Source organism: Haliotis asinina, chromosome 4 (assembly GCF_037392515.1).
Source record: "Haliotis asinina isolate JCU_RB_2024 chromosome 4, JCU_Hal_asi_v2, whole genome shotgun sequence".
Classification (NCBI taxonomy): Eukaryota; Metazoa; Mollusca; class Gastropoda; order Lepetellida; family Haliotidae; genus Haliotis; species Haliotis asinina.
This window is the reverse complement of record NC_090283.1, coordinates 68406253-68420331: the sequence shown is the minus strand read 5'-3', so window position 1 is coordinate 68420331 and position 14079 is coordinate 68406253. Positions and strand designations below refer to the sequence as shown.

Here is a 14079-nt window from a genome sequence, read left to right as displayed (position 1 = left end):
TCAGTTGGTTAGAGCGTCTGCCTAGTAAGCAGAAGGTCGAGGGTTCGACTCCCACTGGAGCCTTCCTCTTTTTTTTCACATAGGCTACCACTTGTGTTTATCACTTCATTTTGCTGAGTTCAATTTCATTTCACATCTAGAATTTGCTGTTATTGTATTCAATAACATCAGACTGATATCTGCGTTTGTGTAAAATGGGTATTTTAGGAATCGCATGTCACACTTCTCCAAAGAGACATTAACGATTATTCTTTCAGTCTCACTCTGAAGATAGCTCAAACATAAATGAAGTACTGACTATTGTAGTTTGTCCATCCTATCGGCTCTATAGCTCAGTTGGTTAGAGCGTCTGCCTAGTAAGCAGAAGGTCGAGGGTTCGACTTCCCCTGGAGTCTTCCTTTTTTCACAAAGGCTACCACTTGTGTTTATTAATTTCTTTTGCAAAGTTCAATTTTCATTTCACATGTAAGATTTGTTGTTATTATTGTCAACAACATTAGACTGATACCGGAGCTTGTGTAAAAATGGATATGATTGGAATCGCATGTCACAGTTTCCCAAATAGACATAAACGATTATTCTTTCACACTCGTTCTAAAGGTAGGTGAAACATAAATGGAGTATAGACTATTGTAACTTGGTCCATCCCATGGGCTCTATAGCTCAGTTGGTTAGAGCGTCTGCCTAGTAAGCAGAAGGTCGAGGGTTCGACTCCCCCTGGAGCCTAACTCTTTTTTTTCACATAGGCTACCACTTGTGTTTATCACTTCATTTTGCTGAGTTCAATTTCATTTCACATTTAGAATTTGCTGTTATTGTATTCAATAACATCAGACTGATATCTGCGTTTGTGTAAAATGGGTATTTTAGGAATCGCATGTCACACTTCTCCAAAGAGACATTAACGATTATTCTTTCAGACTCACTCTGAAGATAGCTCAAACATAAATGAAGTACTGACTATTGTAGTTTGTCCATCCTATCGGCTCTATAGCTCAGTTGGTTAGAGCGTCTGCCTAGTAAGCAGAAGGTCGAGGATTCGACTCCCCCTGGAGCCTTCTTTTTTTCACAAAGGCTACCACTTGTGTTTATCAATTTCTTTTGCAAAGTTCAATTTACATTTCACATGTAAGATTTGCTGTTATTATTGTCAACAACATTAGACTGATACCGGAGCTTGTGTAAAAATGGATATGATTGGAATCGCATGTCACAGTTTCCCAAATAGACATAAACGATTATTCTTTCACACTCGTTCTAAAGATAGGTGAAACATAAATGGAGTATAGACTATTGTAACTTGGTCTATCCCATTGGTTCTATAGCTCAGTTGGTTAGAGCGTCTGCCTAGTAAGCAGAAGGTCGAGGGTTCGACTCCCACTGGAGCCTTCCTCTTTTTTTTCACATAGGCTACCACTTGTGTTTATCACTTCATTTTGCTGAGTTCAATTTCATTTCACATCTAGAATTTGCTGTTATTGTATTCAATAAGATCAGACTGATATCTGCGTTTGTGTAAAATGGGTATTTTAGGAATCGCATGTCACACTTCTCCAAAGAGACATTAACGATTATTCTTTCAGACTCACTCTGAAGATAGCTCAAACATAAATGAAGTACTGACTATTGTAGTTTGTCCATCCTATCGGCTCTATAGCTCAGTTGGTTAGAGCGTCTGCCTAGTAAGCAGAAGGTCGAGGATTCGACTCCCCCTGGAGCCTTCTTTTTTTCACAAAGGCTACCACTTGTGTTTATCAATTTCTTTTGGAAAGTTCAATTTACATTTCACATTTAAGATTTGCTGTTATTATTGTCAACAACATTAGACTGATACCGGAGCTTGAGTAAAAATGGATATGATTGCAATCGCATGTCACAGTTTCCCAAATAGACATAAACGATTATTCTTTCACACTCGTTCTAAAGGTAGGTGAAACATAAATGGAGTATAGACTATTGTAACTTGGTCTATCCCATTGGCTCTATAGCTCAGTTGGTTAGACCGTCTGCCTAGTAAGGAGAAGGTCGAGGGTTCGACTCCCACTGGAGCCTTCCTCTTTTTTTTCACATAGGCTACCACTTGTGTTTATCACTTCATTTTGCTGAGTTCAATTTCATTTCACATTTAGAATTTGCTGTTATTGTATTCAATAAGATCAGACTGATATCTGCGTTTGTGTAAAATGGGTATTTTAGGAATCGCATGTCACACTTCTCCAAAGAGACATTAACGATTATTCTTTCAGACTCACTCTGAAGATAGCTCAAACATAAATGAAGTACTGACTAGTGTAGTTTGTCCATCCTATCGGCTCTATAGCTCAGTTGGTTAGAGCGTCTGCCTAGTAAGCAGAAGGTCGAGGATTCGACTCCCCCTGGAGCCTTCTTTTTTTCACAAAGGCTACCACTTGTGTTTATCAATTTCTTTTGCAAAGTTCAATTTACATTTCACATGTAAGATTTGCTGTTATTATTGTCAACAACATTAGACTGATACCGGAGCTTGTGTAAAAATGGACATGATTGGAATCGCATGTCACAGTTTCCCAAATAGACATAAACGATTATTCTTTCACACTCGTTCTAAAGATAGGTGAAACATAAATGGAGTATAGACTATTGTAACTTGGTCTATCCCATTGGCTCTATAGCTCAGTTGGTTAGAGCGTCTGCCTAGTAAGCAGAAGGTCGAGGGTTCGACTCCCACTGGAGCCTTCCTCTTTTTTTTCACATAGGCTACCACTTGTGTTTATCACTTCATTTTGCTGAGTTCAATTTCATTTCACATCTAGAATTTGCTGTTATTGTATTCAATAAGATCAGACTGATATCTGCGTTTGTGTAAAATGGGTATTTTAGGAATCGCATGTCACACTTCTCCAAAGAGACATTAACGATTATTCTTTCAGACTCACTCTGAAGATAGCTCAAACATAAATGAAGTACTGACTATTGTAGTTTGTCCATCCTATCGGCTCTATAGCTCAGTTGGTTAGAGCGTCTGCCTAGTAAGCAGAAGGTCGAGGATTCGACTCCCCCTGGAGCCTTCTTTTTTTCACAAAGGCTACCACTTGTGTTTATCAATTTCTTTTGGAAAGTTCAATTTACATTTCACATTTAAGATTTGCTGTTATTATTGTCAACAACATTAGACTGATACCGGAGCTTGTGTAAAAATGGACATGATTGGAATCGCATGTCACAGTTTCCCAAATAGACATAAACGATTATTCTTTCACACTCGTTCTAAAGGTAGGTGAAACATAAATGGAGTATAGACTATTGTAACTTGGTCTATCCCATTGGCTCTATAGCTCAGTTGGTTAGAGCGTCTGCCTAGTAAGCAGAAGGTCGAGGGTTCGACTCCCCCTGGAGCCTTCCTCTTTTTTTTCACATAGGCTACCACTTGTGTTTATCACTTCATTTTGCTGAGTTCAATTTCATTTCACATTTAGAATTTGCTGTTATTGTATTCAATAAGATCAGACTGATATCTGCGTTTGTGTAAAATGGGTATTTTAGGAATCGCATGTCACACTTCTCCAAAGAGACATTAACGATTATTCTTTCAGACTCACTCTGAAGATAGCTCAAACATAAATGAAGTACTGACTATTGTAGTTTGTCCATCCTATCGGCTCTATAGCTCAGTTGGTTAGAGCGTCTGCCTAGTAAGCAGAAGGTCGAGGATTCGACTCCCCCTGGAGCCTTCTTTTTTTCACAAAGGCTACCACTTGTGTTTATCAATTTCTTTTGCAAAGTTCAATTTACATTTCACATGTAAGATTTGCTGTTATTATTGTCAACAACATTAGACTGATACCGGAGCTTGTGTAAAAATAGATATGATTGGAGTCGCATGTCACAGTTTCCCAAATAGACATAAACGATTATTCTTTCACACTCGTTCTAAAGATAGGTGAAACATAAATGGAGTATAGACTATTGTAACTTGGTCTATCCCATTGGTTCTATAGCTCAGTTGGTTAGAGCGTCTGCCTAGTAAGCAGAAGGTCGAGGGTTCGACTCCCACTGGAGCCTTCCTCTTTTTTTTCACATAGGCTACCACTTGTGTTTATCACCTCATTTTGCTGAGTTCAATTTCATTTCACATTTAGAATTTGCTGTTATTGTATTCAATAACATCAGACTGATATCTGTGTTTGTGTAAAATGGGCATTTTAGGAATCGCATGTCACACTTCTCCAAAGAGACATTAACGATTATTCTTTCAGACGCACTCTGAAGACAGCTCAAACATAAATGAAGTACTGACTATTGTAGTTTGTCCATCCTATCGGCTCTATAGCTCAGTTGGTTAGAGCGTCTGCCTAGTAAGCAGAAGGTCGAGGGTTCGACTCCCCCTGGAGCCTTCCTCTTTTTTTTCACATAGGGTACCACTTGTGTTTATCACTTCATTTTGCTGAGTTCAATTTCATTTCACATTTAGAATTTGCTGTTATTGTATTCAATAACATCAGACTGATATCTGCGTTTGTGTAAAATGGGTATTTTAGGAATCGCATGTCACACTTCTCCAAAGAGACATTAACGATTATTCTTTCAGACTCACTCTGAAGATAGCTCAAACATAAATGAAGTACTGACTATTGTAGTTTGTCCATCCCATCGGCTCTATAGCTCAGTTGGTTAGAGCGTCTGCCTAGTAAGCAGAAGGTCGAGGATTCGACTCCCCCTGGAGCCTTCTTTTTTTCACAAAGGCTACCACTTGTGTTTATCAATTTCTTTTGCAAAGTTCAATTTACATTTCACATGTAAGATTTGCTGTTATTATTGTCAACAACATTAGACTGATACCGGAGCTTGTGTAAAAATGGATATGATTGGAATCGCATGTCACAGTTTCCCAAATAGACATAAACGATTATTCTTTCACACTCGTTCTAAAGATAGGTGAAACATAAATGGAGTATAGACTATTGTAACTTGGTCTATCCCATTGGTTCTATAGCTCAGTTGGTTAGAGCGTCTGCCTAGTAAGCAGAAGGTCGAGGGTTCGACTCCCACTGGAGCCTTCCTCTTTTTTTTCACATAGGCTACCACTTGTGTTTATCACTTCATTTTGCTGAGTTCAATTTCATTTCACATTTAGAATTTGCTGTTATTGTATTCAATAACATCAGACTGATATCTGTGTTTGTGTAAAATGGGTATTTTAGGAATCGCATGTCACACTTCTCCAAAGAGACATTAACGATTATTCTTTCAGACGCACTCTGAAGACAGCTCAAACATAAATGAAGTACTGACTATTGTAGTTTGTCCATCCTATCGGCTCTATAGCTCAGTTGGTTAGAGCGTCTGCCTAGTAAGCAGAAGGTCGAGGGTTCGACTCCCCCTGGAGCCTTCCTCTGTTTTTTCACATAGGCTACCACTTGTGTTTATCACTTCATTTTGCTGAGTTCAATTTCATTTCACATTTAGAATTTGCTGTTATTGTATTCAATAACATCAGACTGATATCTGCGTTTGTGTAAAATGGGTATTTTAGGAATCGCATGTCACACTTCTCCAAAGAGACATTAACGATTATTCTTTCAGACTCACTCTGAAGATAGCTCAAACATAAATGAAGTACTGACTATTGTAGTTTGTCCATCCCATCGGCTCTATAGCTCAGTTGGTTAGAGCGTCTGCCTAGTAAGCAGAAGGTCGAGGATTCGACTCCCCCTGGAGCCTTCTTTTTTTCACAAAGGCTACCACTTGTGTTTATCAATTTCTTTTGCAAAGTTCAATTTACATTTCACATGTAAGATTTGCTGTTATTATTGTCAACAACATTAGACTGATACCGGAGCTTGTGTAAAAATGGATATGATTGGAATCGCATGTCACAGTTTCCCAAATAGACATAAACGATTATTCTTTCACACTCGTTCTAAAGATAGGTGAAACATAAATGGAGTATAGACTATTGTAACTTGGTCTATCCCATTGGTTCTATAGCTCAGTTGGTTAGAGCGTCTGCCTAGTAAGCAGAAGGTCGAGGGTTCGACTCCCACTGGAGCCTTCCTCTTTTTTTTCACATAGGCTACCACTTGTGTTTATCACTTCATTTTGCTGAGTTCAATTTCATTTCACATTTAGAATTTGCTGTTATTGTATTCAATAACATCAGACTGATATCTGTGTTTGTGTAAAATGGGTATTTTAGGAATCGCATGTCACACTTCTCCAAAGAGACATTAACGATTATTCTTTCAGACGCACTCTGAAGACAGCTCAAACATAAATGAAGTACTGACTATTGTAGTTTGTCCATCCCATCGGCTCTATAGCTCAGTTGGTTAGAGCGTCTGCCTAGTAAGCAGAAGGTCGAGGATTCGACTCCCCCTGGAGCCTTCTTTTTTTCACAAAGGCTACCACTTGTGTTTATCAATTTCTTTTGCAAAGTTCAATTTACATTTCACATGTAAGATTTGCTGTTATTATTGTCAACAACATTAGACTGATACCGGAGCTTGTGTAAAAATGGATATGATTGGAATCGCATGTCACAGTTTCCCAAATAGACATAAACGATTATTCTTTCACACTCGTTCTAAAGATAGGTGAAACATAAATGGAGTATAGACTATTGTAACTTGGTCTATCCCATTGGTTCTATAGCTCAGTTGGTTAGAGCGTCTGCCTAGTAAGCAGAAGGTCGAGGGTTCGACTCCCACTGGAGCCTTCCTCTTTTTTTTCACATAGGCTACCACTTGTGTTTATCACTTCATTTTGCTGAGTTCAATTTCATTTCACATTTAAAATTTGCTGTTATTGTATTCAATAACATCAGACTGATATCTGTGTTTGTGTAAAATGGGTATTTTAGGAATCGCATGTCACACTTCTCCAAAGAGACATTAACGATTATTCTTTCAGACGCACTCTGAAGACAGCTCAAACATAAATGAAGTACTGACTATTGTAGTTTGTCCATCCTATCGGCTCTATAGCTCAGTTGGTTAGAGCGTCTGCCTAGTAAGCAGAAGGTCGAGGGTTCGACTCCCGCTGGAGCCTTCCTCTGTTTTTTCACATAGGCTACCACTTGTGTTTATCACTTCATTTTGCTGAGTTCAATTTCATTTCACATTTAGAATTTGCTGTTATTGTATTCAATAACATCAGACTGATATCTGCGTTTGTGTAAAATGGGTATTTTAGGAATCGCATGTCACACTTCTCCAAAGAGACATTAACGATTATTCTTTCAGACTCACTCTGAAGATAGCTCAAACATAAATGAAGTACTGACTATTGTAGTTTGTCCATCCCATCGGCTCTATAGCTCAGTTGGTTAGAGCGTCTGCCTAGTAAGCAGAAGGTCGAGGATTCGACTCCCCCTGGAGCCTTCTTTTTTTCACAAAGGCTACCACTTGTGTTTATCAATTTCTTTTGCAAAGTTCAATTTACATTTCACATGTAAGATTTGCTGTTATTATTGTCAACAACATTAGACTGATACCGGAGCTTGTGTAAAAATGGATATGATTGGAATCGCATGTCACAGTTTCCCAAATAGACATAAACGATTATTCTTTCACACTCGTTCTAAAGATAGGTGAAACATAAATGGAGTATAGACTATTGTAACTTGGTCTATCCCATTGGTTCTATAGCTCAGTTGGTTAGAGCGTCTGCCTAGTAAGCAGAAGGTCGAGGGTTCGACTCCCACTGGAGCCTTCCTCTTTTTTTTCACATAGGCTACCACTTGTGTTTATCACTTCATTTTGCTGAGTTCAATTTCATTTCACATTTAGAATTTGCTGTTATTGTATTCAATAACATCAGACTGATATCTGTGTTTGTGTAAAATGGGTATTTTAGGAATCGCATGTCACACTTCTCCAAAGAGACATTAACGATTATTCTTTCAGACGCACTCTGAAGACAGCTCAAACATAAATGAAGTACTGACTATTGTAGTTTGTCCATCCTATCGGCTCTATAGCTCAGTTGGTTAGAGCGTCTGCCTAGTAAGCAGAAGGTCGAGGGTTCGACTCCCCCTGGAGCCTTCCTCTTTTTTTTCACATAGGCTACCACTTGTGTTTATCACTTCATTTTGCTGAGTTCAATTTCATTTCACGTTTAGAATTTGCTGTTATTGTATTCAATAACATCAGACTGATACCGGAGCTTGTGTAAAAATGGATATGATCGGAATCGCATGTCACAGTTTCCCAAATAGACATAAACGATTATTCTTTCACACTCGTTCTAAAGATAGGTGAAACATAAATGGAGTATAGACTATTGTAACTTGGTCTATCCCATTGGTTCTATAGGTCAGTTGGTTAGAGCGTCTGCCTAGTAAGCAGAAGGTCGAGGGTTCGACTCCCACTGGAGCCTTCCTCTTTTTTTTCACATAGGCTACCACTTGTGTTTATCACTTCATTTTGCTGAGTTCAATTTCATTTCACATTTAGAATTTGCTGTTATTGTATTCAATAACATCAGACTGATATCTGCGTTTGTGTAAAATGGGTATTTTAGGAATCGCATGTCACACTTCTCCAAAGAGACATTAACGATTATTCTTTCAGACTCACTCTGAAGATAGCTCAAACATAAATGAAGTACTGACTATTGTAGTTTGTCCATCCTATCGGCTCTATAGCTCAGTTGGTTAGAGCGTCTGCCTAGTAAGCAGAAGGTCGAGGATTCGACTCCCCCTGGAGCCTTCTTTTTTTCACAAAGGCTACCACTTGTGTTTATCAATTTCTTTTGCAAAGTTCAATTTACATTTCACATGTAAGATTTGCTGTTATTATTGTCAACAACATTAGACTGATACCGGAGCTTGTGTAAAAATGGATATGATTGGAATCGCATGTCACAGTTTCCCAAATAGTCATAAACGATTATTCTTTCACACTCGTTCTAAAGATAGGTGAAACATAAATGGAGTATAGACTATTGTAACTTGGTCTATCCCATTGGCTCTATAGCTCAGTTGGTTAGAGCGTCTGCCTAGTAAGCAGAAGGTCGAGGGTTCGACTCCCCCTGGAGCCTTCCTCTTTTTTTTCACATAGGCTACCACTTGTGTTTATCACTTCATTTTGCTGAGTTCAATTTCATTTCACATTTAGAATTTGCTGTTATTGTATTCAATAACATCAGACTGATATCTGCGTTTGTGTCAAATGGGTATTTTAGGAATCGCATGTCACACTTCTCCAAAGAGACATTAACGATTATTCTTTCAGACTCACTCTGAAGATAGCTCAAACATAAATGAAGTACTGACTATTGTAGTTTGTCCATCCCATCGGCTCTATAGCTCAGTTGGTTAGAGCGTCTGCCTAGTAAGCAGAAGGTCGAGGATTCGACTCCCCCTGGAGCCTTCTTTTTTTCACAAAGGCTACCACTTGTGTTTATCAATTTCTTTTGCAAAGTTCAATTTACATTTCACATGTAAGATTTGCTGTTATTATTGTCAACAACATTAGACTGATACCGGAGCTTGTGTAAAAATAGATATGATTGGAATCGCATGTCACAGTTTCCCAAAGAGACATAAACGATTATTCTTTCACACTCGTTCTAAAGATAGGTGAAACATAAATGGAGTATAGAATATTGTAACTTGGTCTATCCCATTGGTTCTATAGCTCAGTTGGTTAGAGCGTCTGCCTAGTAAGCAGAAGGTCGAGGGTTCGACTCCCACTGGAGTCTTCCTCTTTTTTTTCACATAGGCTACCACTTGTGTTTATCACTTCATTTTGCTGAGTTCAATTTCATTTCACATTTAGAATTTGCTGTTATTGTATTCAATAACATCAGACTGATATCTGCGTTTGTGTAAAATGGGTATTTTAGGAATCGCATGTCACACTTCTCCAAAGAGACATTAACGATTATTCTTTCAGACTCACTCTGAAGATAGCTCAAACATAAATGAAGTACTGACTATTGTAGTTTGTCCATCCTATCGGCTCTATAGCTCAGTTGGTTAGAGCGTCTGCCTAGTAAGCAGAAGGTCGAGGGTTCGACTCCCCCTGGAGCCTTCCTCTGTTTTTTCACATAGGCTACCACTTGTGTTTATCACTTCATTTTGCTGAGTTCAATTTCATTTCACATTTAGAATTTGCTGTTATTGTATTCAATAACATCAGACTGATACCGGAGCTTGTGTAAAAATGGATATGATTGGAATCGCATGTCACAGTTTCCCAAATAGACATAAACGATTATTCTTTCACACTCGTTCTAAAGATAGGTGAAACATAAATGGAGTATAGAATATTGTAACTTGGTCTATCCCATTGGTTCTATAGCTCAGTTGGTTAGAGCGTCTGCCTAGTAAGCAGAAGGTCGAGGGTTCGACTCCCCCTGGAGCCTTCTTTTTTTCACAAAGGCTACCACTTGTGTTTATCAATTTCTTTTGCAAAGTTCAATTTACATTTCACATGTAAGATTTGCTGTTATTATTGTCAACAACGTTAGACTGATACCGGAGCTTGTGTAAAAATGGATATGATTGGAATCGCATGTCACAGTTTCCCAAAGAGACATAAACGATTATTCTTTCACACTCGTTCTAAAGGTAGGTGAAACATAAATGGAGTATAGACTATTGTAACTTGGTCTATCCCATTGGCTCTATAGCTCAGTTGGTTAGAGCGTCTGCCTAGTAAGCAGAAGGTCGAGGGTTCGACTCCCCCTGGAGCCTTCCTCTTTTTTTTCACATAGGCTACCACTTGTGTTTATCACTTCATTTTGCTGAGTTCAATTTCATTTCACATTTAGAATTTGCTGTTATTGTATTCAATAACATCAGACTGATATCTGCGTTTGTGTCAAATGGGTATTTTAGGAATCGCATGTCACACTTCTCCAAAGAGACATTAACGATTATTCTTTCAGACTCACTCTGAAGATAGCTCAAACATAAATGAAGTACTGACTATTGTAGTTTGTCCATCCCATCGGCTCTATAGCTCAGTTGGTTAGAGCGTCTGCCTAGTAAGCAGAAGGTCGAGGATTCGACTCCCCCTGGAGCCTTCTTTTTTTCACAAAGGCTACCACTTGTGTTTATCAATTTCTTTTGCAAAGTTCAATTTACATTTCACATGTAAGATTTGCTGTTATTATTGTCAACAACGTTAGACTGATACCGGAGCTTGTGTAAAAATGGATATGATTGGAATCGCATGTCACAGTTTCCCAAAGAGACATAAACGATTATTCTTTCACACTCGTTCTAAAGGTAGGTGAAACATAAATGGAGTATAGACTATTGTAACTTGGTCTATCCCATTGGCTCTATAGCTCAGTTGGTTAGAGCGTCTGCCTAGTAAGCAGAAGGTCGAGGGTTCGACTCCCACTGGAGCCTTCCTCTTTTTTTTCACATAGGCTACCACTTGTGTTTATCACTTCATTTTGCTGAGTTCAATTTCATTTCACATTTAGAATTTGCTGTTATTGTATTCAATAACATCAGACTGATATCTGCGTTTGTGTCAAATGGGTATTTTAGGAATCGCATGTCACACTTCTCCAAAGAGACATTAACGATTATTCTTTCAGACTCACTCTGAAGATAGCTCAAACATAAATGAAGTACTGACTATTGTAGTTTGTCCATCCCATCGGCTCTATAGCTCAGTTGGTTAGAGCGTCTGCCTAGTAAGCAGAAGGTCGAGGATTCGACTCCCCCTGGAGCCTTCTTTTTTTCACAAAGGCTACCACTTGTGTTTATCAATTTCTTTTGCAAAGTTCAATTTACATTTCACATGTAAGATTTGCTGTTATTATTGTCAACAACATTAGACTGATACCGGAGCTTGTGTAAAAATGGATATGATTGGAATCGCATGTCACAGTTTCCCAAAGAGACATAAACGATTATTCTTTCACACTCGTTCTAAAGGTAGGTGAAACATAAATGGAGTATAGACTATTGTAACTTGGTCTATCCCATTGGCTCTATAGCTCAGTTGGTTAGAGCGTCTGCCTAGTAAGCAGAAGGTCGAGGGTTCGACTCCCCCTGGAGCCTTCCTCTTTTTTTTCACATAGGCTACCACTTGTGTTTATCACTTCATTTTGCTGATTTCAATTTCATTTCACATTTAGAATTTGCTGTTATTGTATTCAATAACATCAGACTGATATCTGCGTTTGTGTCAAATGGGTATTTTAGGAATCGCATGTCACACTTCTCCAAAGAGACATTAACGATTATTCTTTCAGACTCACTCTGAAGATAGCTCAAACATAAATGAAGTACTGACTATTGTAGTTTGTCCATCCTATCGGCTCTATAGCTCAGTTGGTTAGAGCGTCTGCCTAGTAAGCAGAAGGTCGAGGATTCGACTCCCCCTGGAGCCTTCTTTTTTTCACAAAGGCTACCACTTGTGTTTATCAATTTCTTTTGCAAAGTTCAATTTACATTTCACATGTAAGATTTGCTGTTATTATTGTCAACAACATTAGACTGATACCGGAGCTTGTGTAAAAATGGATATGATTGGAATCGCATGTCACAGTTTCCCAAATAGACATAAACGATTATTCTTTCACACTCGTTCTAAAGGTAGGTGAAACATAAATGGAGTATAGACTATTGTAACTTGGTCTATCCCATTGGCTCTATAGCTCAGTTGGTTAGAGCGTCTGCCTAGTAAGCAGAAGGTCGAGGGTTCGACTCCCCCTGGAGCCTTCCTCTTTTTTTTCACATAGGCTACCACTTGTGTTTATCACTTCATTTTGCTGAGTTCAATTTCATTTCACATTTAGAATTTGCTGTTATTGTATTCAATAACATCAGACTGATATCTGCGTTTGTGTCAAATGGGTATTTTAGGAATCGCATGTCACACTTCTCCAAAGAGACATTAACGATTATTCTTTCAGACTCACTCTGAAGATAGCTCAAACATAAATGAAGTACTGACTATTGTAGTTTGTCCATCCTATCGGCTCTATAGCTCAGTTGGTTAGAGCGTCTGCCTAGTAAGCAGAAGGTCGAGGATTCGACTCCCCCTGGAGCCTTCTTTTTTTCACAAAGGCTACCACTTGTGTTTATCAATTTCTTTTGCAAAGTTCACTTTACATTTCACATGTAAGATTTGCTGTTATTATTGTCAACAACATTAGACTGATACCGGAGCTTGTGTAAAAATAGATATGATTGGAATCGCATGTCACAGTTTCCCAAATAGACATAAACGATTATTCTTTCACACTCGTTCTAAAGATAGGTGAAACATAAATGGAGTATAGACTATTGTAACTTGGTCTATCCCATTGGTTCTATAGCTCAGTTGGTTAGAGCGTCTGCCTAGTAAGCAGAAGGTCGAGGGTTCGACTCCCCCTGGAGCCTTCCTCTTTTTTTTCACATAGGCTACCACTTGTGTTTATCACTTCATTTTGCTGAGTTCAATTTCATTTCACATTTAGAATTTGCTGTTATTGTATTCAATAACATCAGACTGATATCTGCGTTTGTGTAAAATGGGTATTTTAGGAATCGCATGTCACACTTCTCCAAAGAGACATTAACGATTATTCTTTCAGACTCACTCTGAAGATAGCTCAAACATAAATGAAGTACTGACTATTGTAGTTTGTCCATCCCATCGGCTCTATAGCTCAGTTGGTTAGAGCGTCTGCCTAGTAAGCAGAAGGTCGAGGATTCGACTCCCCCTGGAGCCTTCTTTTTTTCACAAAGGCTACCACTTGTGTTTATCAATTTCTTTTGCAAAGTTCAATTTACATTTCACATGTAAGATTTGCTGTTATTATTGTCAACAACATTAGACTGATACCGGAGCTTGTGTAAAAATGGATATGATTGGAATCGCATGTCACAGTTTCCCAAAGAGACATAAACGATTATTCTTTCACACTCGTTCTAAAGGTAGGTGAAACATAAATGGAGTATAGACTATTGTAACTTGGTCTATCCCATTGGCTCTATAGCTCAGTTGGTTAGAGCGTCTGCCTAGTAAGCAGAAGGTCGAGGGTTCGACTCCCCCTGGAGCCTTCCTCTTTTTTTTCACATAGGCTACCACTTGTGTTTATCACTTCATTTTGCTGATTTCAATTTCATTTCACATTTAGAATTTGCTG

General features: G+C 38.5%; 12 non-coding genes across 12 annotated transcripts; all 12 read left to right on the top strand.

Annotated features, from left to right (window-relative positions):
• Nucleotides 1-652: 652 nt before the first annotated feature.
• Nucleotides 653-726, top strand: Trnat-agu (transfer RNA threonine (anticodon AGU)). Its single transcript has one exon. It is a non-coding gene; the product is annotated as a tRNA-Thr (tRNA).
• Nucleotides 727-3304: 2578 nt separating this feature from the next.
• On the top strand, nt 3305-3378 carry Trnat-agu (transfer RNA threonine (anticodon AGU)). Its single transcript has one exon. It is a non-coding gene; the product is annotated as a tRNA-Thr (tRNA).
• A 921-nt stretch (nt 3379-4299) lies between these two features.
• Nucleotides 4300-4373, top strand: Trnat-agu (transfer RNA threonine (anticodon AGU)). Its single transcript has one exon. It is a non-coding gene; the product is annotated as a tRNA-Thr (tRNA).
• Nucleotides 4374-5294: 921 nt separating this feature from the next.
• Trnat-agu (transfer RNA threonine (anticodon AGU)) lies at nt 5295-5368 on the top strand. Its single transcript has one exon. It is a non-coding gene; the product is annotated as a tRNA-Thr (tRNA).
• Nucleotides 5369-6952: 1584 nt separating this feature from the next.
• Nucleotides 6953-7026, top strand: Trnat-agu (transfer RNA threonine (anticodon AGU)). Its single transcript has one exon. It is a non-coding gene; the product is annotated as a tRNA-Thr (tRNA).
• Nucleotides 7027-7947: 921 nt separating this feature from the next.
• On the top strand, nt 7948-8021 carry Trnat-agu (transfer RNA threonine (anticodon AGU)). Its single transcript has one exon. It is a non-coding gene; the product is annotated as a tRNA-Thr (tRNA).
• Nucleotides 8022-8944: 923 nt separating this feature from the next.
• Nucleotides 8945-9018, top strand: Trnat-agu (transfer RNA threonine (anticodon AGU)). The gene has a single exon. It is a non-coding gene; the product is annotated as a tRNA-Thr (tRNA).
• A 921-nt stretch (nt 9019-9939) lies between these two features.
• Nucleotides 9940-10013, top strand: Trnat-agu (transfer RNA threonine (anticodon AGU)). The gene has a single exon. It is a non-coding gene; the product is annotated as a tRNA-Thr (tRNA).
• A 591-nt stretch (nt 10014-10604) lies between these two features.
• On the top strand, nt 10605-10678 carry Trnat-agu (transfer RNA threonine (anticodon AGU)). The gene has a single exon. It is a non-coding gene; the product is annotated as a tRNA-Thr (tRNA).
• Nucleotides 10679-11930: 1252 nt separating this feature from the next.
• On the top strand, nt 11931-12004 carry Trnat-agu (transfer RNA threonine (anticodon AGU)). Its single transcript has one exon. It is a non-coding gene; the product is annotated as a tRNA-Thr (tRNA).
• Nucleotides 12005-12593: 589 nt separating this feature from the next.
• On the top strand, nt 12594-12667 carry Trnat-agu (transfer RNA threonine (anticodon AGU)). Its single transcript has one exon. It is a non-coding gene; the product is annotated as a tRNA-Thr (tRNA).
• A 1252-nt stretch (nt 12668-13919) lies between these two features.
• On the top strand, nt 13920-13993 carry Trnat-agu (transfer RNA threonine (anticodon AGU)). The gene has a single exon. It is a non-coding gene; the product is annotated as a tRNA-Thr (tRNA).
• Nucleotides 13994-14079: the final 86 nt, after the last annotated feature.